Source organism: Haliotis rubra, unplaced genomic scaffold, assembly GCF_003918875.1.
Source record: "Haliotis rubra isolate DU_JTF1 unplaced genomic scaffold, ASM391887v1 Scf1743, whole genome shotgun sequence".
Classification (NCBI taxonomy): Eukaryota; Metazoa; Mollusca; class Gastropoda; order Lepetellida; family Haliotidae; genus Haliotis; species Haliotis rubra.
In genome coordinates this window covers 28,948-38,440 of record NW_025765718.1, presented here as the reverse complement: position 1 = coordinate 38,440, position 9,493 = coordinate 28,948, and the positions used below count along the sequence as shown (strand labels likewise).

The 9,493-nt window shown below is 42.8% G+C and overlaps 1 pseudogene; it reads right to left on the bottom strand.

Annotated features, from left to right (window-relative positions):
- Positions 1–989: 989 nt before the first annotated feature.
- The window catches only part of LOC124272933, a 30,015-nt pseudogene continuing 21,511 nt past the window's right edge, over positions 990–9,493 (bottom strand).

Sequence of the window (9,493 nt, the reverse complement as noted above, 5' to 3'; positions counted from 1 at the left end):
CTACCTCCTTACTCTGAATGTAAAATTTATTGTGTAACGATGACGAGCTCAAGTCTTTATGAATAAACGTGTTCTGTTCTGTTCTTTCTGAGCACAGCCTGTATATTCGGTCATTTCGTATGTGTCTTTGTCTACCATTGATTAGTTATGCCTATCATTGCCTATCATGCAGCAACTGTCACCATTGATTGCTTAACGAGGGGGTGAGGGACTGAGTGAGTTTAGTTTTACGCCGCACTCAGCAATATTCCAGCTATATGGCGGCGGTCTGTAAATAATCGAGCCTGGGACCAGACAATCCAGTGATCAACACCGTGAACATCGACCTACGCACTTTTTATCCACAGAGCGAGCCTGACCACCCGATCCCGTTAGTCGCCTCGTACGACAAACATGGGTTGCTGAAGACCAATTCTAACCCGGGTCTTCGGCGTGACGAGCGAACGCTTTAACCGCTCGGCTACCCCACCGCCCCCTTGTCACACAGGTGAGGTGAGGTGAAATTGGGTTTAACGTCGTTCTTGAGAATATTTCGCTCATATGACCACGTGCATGCGTGTGTATGTGTGGTTGCTTGTACTAACCCGGACTTAAGCTGGTTTTATAGTGCTAGCCCACTGAGATACCATGCCGCAGTGAAGCATGAATACCCCACTCAGCCACATTATACTGACTCCGAGCCGACCAGTCCTTGTTGTACCCATTAATGCCGAGCGCCAGGCAGGGACCAACGTCACACAAGAACTACATCGAGTGATGTTGGGTCTTTGGGGATGTTTCCCCGTTATTGGTAAGGCTTATCAGACCTGTTTTTTGCCTATTGTGGAAGCTTAACTATTGTTAAAGTGATTTTTATTGATTTTTGAACTTAATTTATTGTTTTTGTTGTTTGTTCTTGTTGCTTTCTGATTTATTTCTGGTAAATTCATTGTTTCAGTTTTAGAATGTACTGGTAAAAGAGGTTTTCAGTGTGGCAAAGACAGAAAACAGCTGTTTAATGAAGTTTATTTTTTATACTGCATCGCACGACCATGTGGTGATCGAGCCTTAATCAGGTCATCGGAAGTGATATCTCGAGGACAGTCGTTGCATGTCATGCCTTCTTTAGTTGTCTGTAACAAATGGCAGTTCATCATTATCATCAACATCATCATCGTCATCATCATCATCATCACCATCACCATCTTCATCATCGTCATCATCATCGTCATCATCGTCGTCAACCCCTTAATGATCTACCAAAAATGTCCAAATGTACCCAGCGCTTTTTCTTCTTCTTCTTCGAGAAGACCTTCAGCAACCCATGCTTGTTGTAAGAGGTGACTAACAAGATCGGGTGGTCAGGCTCGCTGGCTTGGTTGACACATGTTGATCACTGGATTGTCTGGTCCAGACTCGATTATTTACACACTGCCGCCATTTAGCTGGAATATTGCTGAGTGCGGCGTAAAACCAAACTCACCCTCTCACTCCTGATGTAAATATATACCTTTAATGAGCGAGTGAGCTGGAAAATATATCTTTTACTGCTTTTAACCATTTCCGAGACGTGACGTGGACATTGATGATTTGTAATTGAAGAAGATGTGAAACAATTACACTCTGGTCAGACTAGACAACACATTAAGCAATAAGATAACCATGCGCTAAAATCAAATAAAATATGGATGTTGTCGGTTTGAGCATCATTTGGTCAGTAATGAATTGTCCCAAGTCTTCAGATACAAGGGATGCTAACCCGTAGGTTTGGGAGTTGGTTTGGTGCCCGTTGTGGATTGTGGGGCTGTTTTGGTTGTTGGTCTCTGGGTCACGGTTGGTCGAGTTGCTTTGGGAATAACTGAAACATGAGATTAATATTGAGTAAGTGATGCTAACATTGCTACAACATAGAGCTTGAAACATAGAGCATAGAAGTGTAAGAGTCGGTGAAACGTAAGAGCATTACCCCGAAAGTGAGAAAGCATTTATCAAATTTAAGGAAAATCTCGGATTTGATCTAACTAACAGTGAAAGATAGTCCTGAAGACTTATTCACATTATGGAATAGAGAAGTCTCCTTGAAACGTAACAATGCCGACATTACTTGGAATATATCTGAATTCTCTTTGGCTTGGGACTGTATTGCCCACAGAGACGTCGTCAAGTCAGGATGTCATGTGTTACGAGAGTCAGTGAGTGGGTGAGCATGGTTCTACTCCACTTTCAGCAATATTACAGCCATGATTGGCGTGGAATCCCCTAAACAAAACCATGCAACGTTCCTGTGGAGGGAAGCTAGGTGTTCTGTATGACGATCAAAAGTGCAAGCTCAAACTAATACACTATGATAGACGGCAATGAGTACTTTACATATACTATCCCCAAAAAGAAACGCATGGGCTTTTTGTATTTTTAAAATCGATTAATTACCTTCTGTGTCAAACAGTGTTGATAACATGATTTTACACAATTGCACAAGTAGAAAATCGACTTTACCTGAAAAGGTTGGTTTTGATGTGATTGCTTACAAGAATTAAAAAGGCATCGCCACAACGCAACAGAAATCACCTTCCAGTTGAAATTGTGCAGCAAAGAGCATGCACTGTCTGGCTATCAAAATCTAGATTACTTTCGGAAATCGGCATTCGTTTTGAAGGAGTTTCAAGGTCAAATCACTACGCCACGTCTTGACGCTGCGACACGGAACATCGTCATTGAAAGAATGCACGCTGGAGATTAACAATCTTCTGTTGCCAAGCGTCTGAATGTTAATCTGAGCACGATATCACGGCTTGCAGCTCGTTACAACCAAACAGGTATAACAAATGACCGTCCCGTACAGGCAGACCTCTATTCACCACTTCAGCCCAAGATCGGTACATCCGGGAACTACATTTGCGTGTTCCTACTGCCATGGGTGAAAGCACAGCAGCCAGGGTGCCCGGACTTCGGAGGATATCCGGTCAAACTGTACGGTACAGGTTGAGAGAGATTGGACTGAGAACCAGGAGACCCGACGTCGGGACCGTGCTACGTCGTCACCATCGCGCTCAACGTCTCCGTTATCTAAAATAATCCACTTGGTTATATAGACATTTCCTTCTTCTAAACTGATGTAAGATTTCATGCACTAAAGTCTATATGTGGACGAGTTATACATGTTTGAATATACCACATTTTCGCGACAGATTTCTGGCCTATGCGTTTCATTTTGGGATGGTATATTTTATGATGTTTGGTTGAAGTGACGTTTTCGTTTCTCTCCATGCGGACTACTTCAAGTGCAAAGGAGTTGTAATGTATGATTTCTCAAATTGTAGAACAAGGCTCTTTAGACAAAGCTGTGTTATAGTTATGACGGTTGCCAGCTAACGTAACTTATAGAAATTACGATGTCCTTAGCGCTAAGTTCGCTTTGTGTATGTGGCCCTGATCTTTGATAAAGGTGCCCTTACGATACCAGCCATGATACTTACCATCTGAACAAGCACCTGTTGTCACGCTGAAATCATCGATCGCCATATCACCCGAGTAGCCAGCTCCAACGGTGCCCTCAAAGACAATTTGGTATGACGTGTTGCTTGACACAGTGCTGAGAGAGACCTTCGCCACTTTCCAAGAGTTACCTTGATTTCCTGTTGAAGAGTGAATTTGGGGGACATCATTAATTGCTGATGTGCCCCAAAGGTATCATAGGAGGGCCTGAGGATAGCAAATGTTGCAAATCTGGGATTGAGGAAACAGATCTGTCGTGACTAGGGAAATGTATCAGCATATCAACTCTTAAGTACCATGTGCCTTAGCTGACCTGAATAGTTTTCAAACAATACACACATGATGAAACATTTCATCCTTCGAAAGGTCGTCACAATCACTGGCACAGACTTGGGTTAGTCAAACACCTGGAGGGATGGTAAGGGGAATGCAAGAATTACAGATATTTTTACGTCTTACCTGACAAATGCCAAAGAGGAGAACCCCTGGCACCATTCCTCATGACATAGACATTCAGACTACCAATGGAGATTCCATACATGTGGTACCAGAAGGTGAGGCATGTTGGTGAGGTGGGTCCAGTTAATATGAAGGAGTTGAGTCGAGCAACATCACCAGGTCGTCTTGGTGCAGAGGTCTCAATGTACATGTAGTGACCTGAATCAAGTGGTAAAGTGGAGTTATAAGAGTAAGGCTGGCAAGACTGAAACTGATGACGATGGTGATCACAATGATAATACGTGAATACACCCTGCTTCGAGGGTTACCTTGCTATCATATTAACCATTAGCTACTAATGTAACACACAATTGGGGGGGCATGGTTGGCGAGCTGGATAAAGCGCCAGGCTAGTGATCCAGCGAGCATGAGTTGCCGGGATCGAGCCCACCTGTGACCGGGTGTAAAAAACCTTGGAGTCAACTTTGCGTGCAGACTCTTTCAGTGTTGTCACAACCCCTAGTGTACAGTACACAACCCTGTGCACCTATAAGAACCCACGAATCCGTTGGTATATGACCAGATGGTGGCCACATGAATACGTGCAAACACCTAGTTGCGGGTATAGCAACGTGCAGTAAACTTGGACAAAATACCGTGACTATGTGTCCCAGTCCACCAAGCTGTGAATGGGTACCTCGTACGGATGGGAAAGCCGCAATAACTCGGTGCGCCTAGAGGCTGCAAGAATTGTATGCTCCCCAGGGAGTAAAATGTGCCGTTGAGATTGACATCCAATGATCGAGGGAAAAACTACCAGCACCTTGAGCATGCACTAGTGCGTGGATATGTGCGCTGTATAAATTTCCAATAATACAATAATTATGGCACTATCTGACTAGTGTATAAATGGTTGATAAGACAAACTAAGGACCACTGTAATTCAAGGTGCTGTGAAGTGAATCTGGAAGAACGGAGGGGGTTCATACCTAATCTTGTACCATACGTGTGGTCACTTGAAGGTCCAGTGCCGAAGGAAGAGGTTGGCCCCTCATGCCTTGACCAGTCGAAATCGTCTGAAAGGTCTTGAGAGAATCCACATATGATGATATCCTCAAAGGTACATTTGTCAGCAGCTGGTTTTGACGAGGGGCCCACTGCTGTTCCTGCGTAAGATGAAGAATAGACTCGAGAGTGACAAACTATTTCAGTAGCATCTTGTGGCTGTTGCCTTGCATCGCTGGCTCAAAGTAAGCTAAGCATGTCTATGAGAGATCCAAGTTTACCTGCTGATGGTAACTTATTCTGGATTATGTTTGTGAGGCCTACACACATGAGTGAAATAACCTTGAGAGCTATGTCACATCCTTTTTCAACTCGTACACACAAAAAAACGGGACGCTTCTTGTCTTTCATGATCTAGATACAGTGGAATGATATTTTCATGTCAGATGTAGATTCGGATGTAACGGTCTAAAATTAGAAAAATATCAGTTTTCAGAGGTATTTGAAGCAAATCTAAAATCTCCTTAGATCATATTCCTCACATGTATCTGTGGAAATACTCATAGGCTTTCAATGATGGATTCAGAAATCCGGTGGTTAATTTCTGTGAGAGGAATGGAGAGGATGGAATCATTTCTTCCTGGTGATTGTCAAAGGGACACGAGACAGCATAGCATCAATGGTGACGCTCATTTAAATGTATACATTAGATGAGTTTGTGGGGTTTGTGCGAGGGCATATCTGTTGCTGCCCTCAGCCAGCAATGTTTAGCCATTTCCAAGCCTTGTCATGACAGGTGACATCACTGATGCACGATGGAAGAAGTACCCATGTAAAACAATCCCCCCACACGTCTTCGTCTAGACAAGCCAACATTTTTAGCAATTGGCTACCCAACTGCCAAAATCAAATGAAATACCGATGTTATCGTTTTTTTTTTCCAAAATTCGAACTACGGCGTTTGGTAACTACTGAATTGTGCAATAACGTCAGATATATGTGATGCTAACCCGTAGGTTTTGGAGTTGCTTTGGTTCCCGTTGTAGATTGTGGGGCTGTGGTTGTTGGTTTCTGGGTAACGGTTGGTCGAGCTGCATTGGGAGTCACTGAAACATGAGATTAATATTGAGTAAATGTGATGCTAACATTGCTTAAAAAGCGTGGTTTGAAACATAGACGAGTAAGAGTTGGTGAAACGTTAGAGCATTACATTGAAAGTGAGAAGGCATTGATCAAAAGTTCAAGCAAATCTTAGATTCGATTTAGCAAATGGTCCTAAACACTTATTTATATTGTGGATAGAGAAGTGTCCTTGGAAAGTAACAATGCCTACATTACTTGGTTGCTTGGTTGATTAACACCGCACTAATCAATATTCAAGCTATATGGCGGCGGTTTATAAATAATCGAGTCTGGAACAGACAATCCAGTGATCAAAAGCATGAGCATCGACCTACGCAACTGAGATAGGATGGCATCTGTCAACCAAAACAGCGAGAAGGAACACCCAATGCCGCCTCTTTCGACAAGCATGGGTTACTGAAGACCAAACCTTACTCGAATCTTCAAGGGTCACGTCACTTGGTGAAAATATAGCGGAACTCACTTTCTCCAAGGGAACAACTTCAAGGGCAAAGGACTTTTGATGCATAATTTCTCCAAATTTCCTAAAAAGGTTCAATTTGACAAAGCTGTGTTACAGTCACCAGGCAACGCATTTTTTAGACGTTACTATTGACTTGGCTATAAGATCGCTTTGTGGAATGTGGCCCCGACCTTGGATAAAGGTGACCCTAAGATACTAGCCATGATACTTACCATCTGACGAACAAGCACCTGTTGTCACGCTGAAATCATCGACCGCAATATCACCCTCGAAGCCAGCTCCAACGGTGCCCTCAAAGACAATTTGGTATATCGTGTTGCTTGCCACAGTGTTGAGAGAGACCTCTGCCACTTTCCAAGAGTTACCTTGATTTCCTGTTGAAGAGTAAGTATGGGTGACATCATTAATTGCCACTGATGTACCCCCTCATTTATGATAGGGAGGGACCAAGGATAGCAAATGTTGCAAATCTGGGATTGAGGAAGCAGATGTTGTCGTGACTGGAGGACATTGCTCTGCATAACAACTCTTTAGTACCGCGTGTTTTAGCTGACCTGGATAGTTTTCCAACAACACACTTAAGGTGAAACATTTCATCCTTCCAAAGGTCGTCACAATCCCTGGCACAGACTTGACCTCTGGGTTATTCAATCCCTCTGGAGGGATGGTGAAGAGAATGTAAGATCTGAAGATTTTACTATGTCTTACCTGACAAATGCCAAATTAGAGAACCCTTGGCACCATTCCTCATGATATACACATTGAGAGTACCAATGGAGCTCCCATACATGTGGTACCAGAAGGTGAGGCATGTTGGTGAGATGGGTCCAGTTAATATGATGGAGTTCAGTCGAGCAACATCATTGGGTCGTCTGGGTTCAGAACTCTCAATGTACATGTAGTGACCTGAATCAAGACAGTGGTAAAAATGGGAATTATGATACTGAGGTTGACAAGATTGAAACTGGTGCTGGTTATGTGTAAATTAAAGCCAGTTTATGAGTTTTCAGGACTGACATTTACCATTAGCTACTACAGAGGCAATGCCAATTATGGCATCTATATAGTTTGTAAGACAAACATATCACCATTGAAATTCAAGGTGCTGTTACTTTTACACTGATGATTTGGCTCTAAAACAGACATTGAGGAACCTAGAATTTGCAGCATTCCTGAAAGTACGGATGGGGGTTCATACCCAACATTGTCCCATAAGTGTGGTCACTCGCGGGTCCAGTGCCAGTTGAACTAGTTGGCCCTCATGCCTTGACCAGTCGAAATCGTCTGAAAGGTCTTGAGAGAATCCACATATGATGATATCCTCAAAGGTACATTTGTCAGCGGCTGGTTTTGATGAGGGGCCCAATGTTGTTCCTGTGTAAGATGAAGGATAGACTCGTGAGTGACAAACTATTTCAGCAGCATCTTGTGACTGGCTCAAAGTAAGATAAGCATGTCTGTGAAAGATCCAAGTTTAACTGCTGGTATGGTGATTTAGATATATGGTCTGGACTATGTAAGTGAGGCCTGAAACACACACACGAGTGAAATAGTCGTGAGAGCGATGCCACGCCCCTTTCCAGCTCTTTCATCCCAAACTGGACGTTCTTGTCTTTCACGATCAAGGTACAGTGGGGAATGATATTTTCATGTAAGATATTGGATCTAATAATCTAAGATTAGAAAATATACTGGACAAAATAAGTTAGGGATATTGGTATTTACATGATTGATATTTTACCAGTGTGTCAATGAATAAATAGATCATTATTCATAATTTCAAAATTTACATATATCCCTAACTATTTTTTGTCCAGTACATCAGTTTTCAAAGGCAACTGAGGTAAATCAAAATTTCTTTAAAACTGATTCCTAACATATAACATTGAAATAAACGTAGACTAGAAATCCGATGGGTGATCTCTGTGAGAGGCATCCATGATTGAATCATTTCTTTCTGGTGACACAAGACAACAAAGCCCAGTGGCGATCATTATTTATATGTATACATTAGTTGAGTTTGTGTTTGGGGGATTTGTGGGAGAGCATTTCTTTGCTGCTTTTGGCCATTTCCAAGCAGTGTCATGACAGGTGACATCAATGATGCACGATTGAAGAAGTACCCATGTAAAACAACCCCCCACTCTAAGCAATGGGTTAACCAAACGATAAAACAAATGAAATACCGACGTTATTGCTTTGAAGCAAAATACGAACTACGGCGTTTGGTCATTACTCAATGGTCTAAAAGTGTCAGATACATGAGACGCTACCCGTAGGTTTTGGAGTTGCTTTGTTCCCCTCTGTGGATTGTGGGGCTGTGGTTGTTGGTTTCTGGGTAACGGTTGGTCGAGCTGCATTGGGAATCACTGAAACATGAGATTAATATTGAGTAAGTGATGCTAACATTGCTTCAACATCGTGGCTTGAAACATAGAGCATAGACGAGTAACGGTCGGTGAAACGTTGGAGCATCACCATGAAAGTGAGAAAGCATTGATGAAAAGTTCAGGTACGTATGGTACGTCGTTGATAGACGTGTACGTCCATGGATCTAAAAAACAACAATTCTGCTATTACTGATAAGTGGAACAGCCCAAGTCGAGATGACATTGTTCGACACATCAGGAGCATGCCACGAAGACTTCTTGCATGTCTTGTCAACATAGATGTTTTAAGGAAGGATAACAAGATATGGACGAAAACAGTCTTCATTACAGTAAGAGTGGCATTTCGGTGTAGGTTCTAACAGTTATCAAGGTTGTCAGACCCTACACCATAACCTCACTCACACTACAATAAATACGTTGTTCATCCATATATTGTTATCTATTCTCACTGGACCGCCTCCGTGGTGTAGTGGTTAGAGCGTCCGCCCGGAGATCGGAAGGTTGCGGGTTCGATCCCCGACCGCGTCATACCAAAAGACGTTAAAATATGGTACTTGTTGGTCCCTGCCTGGCGCTCGGC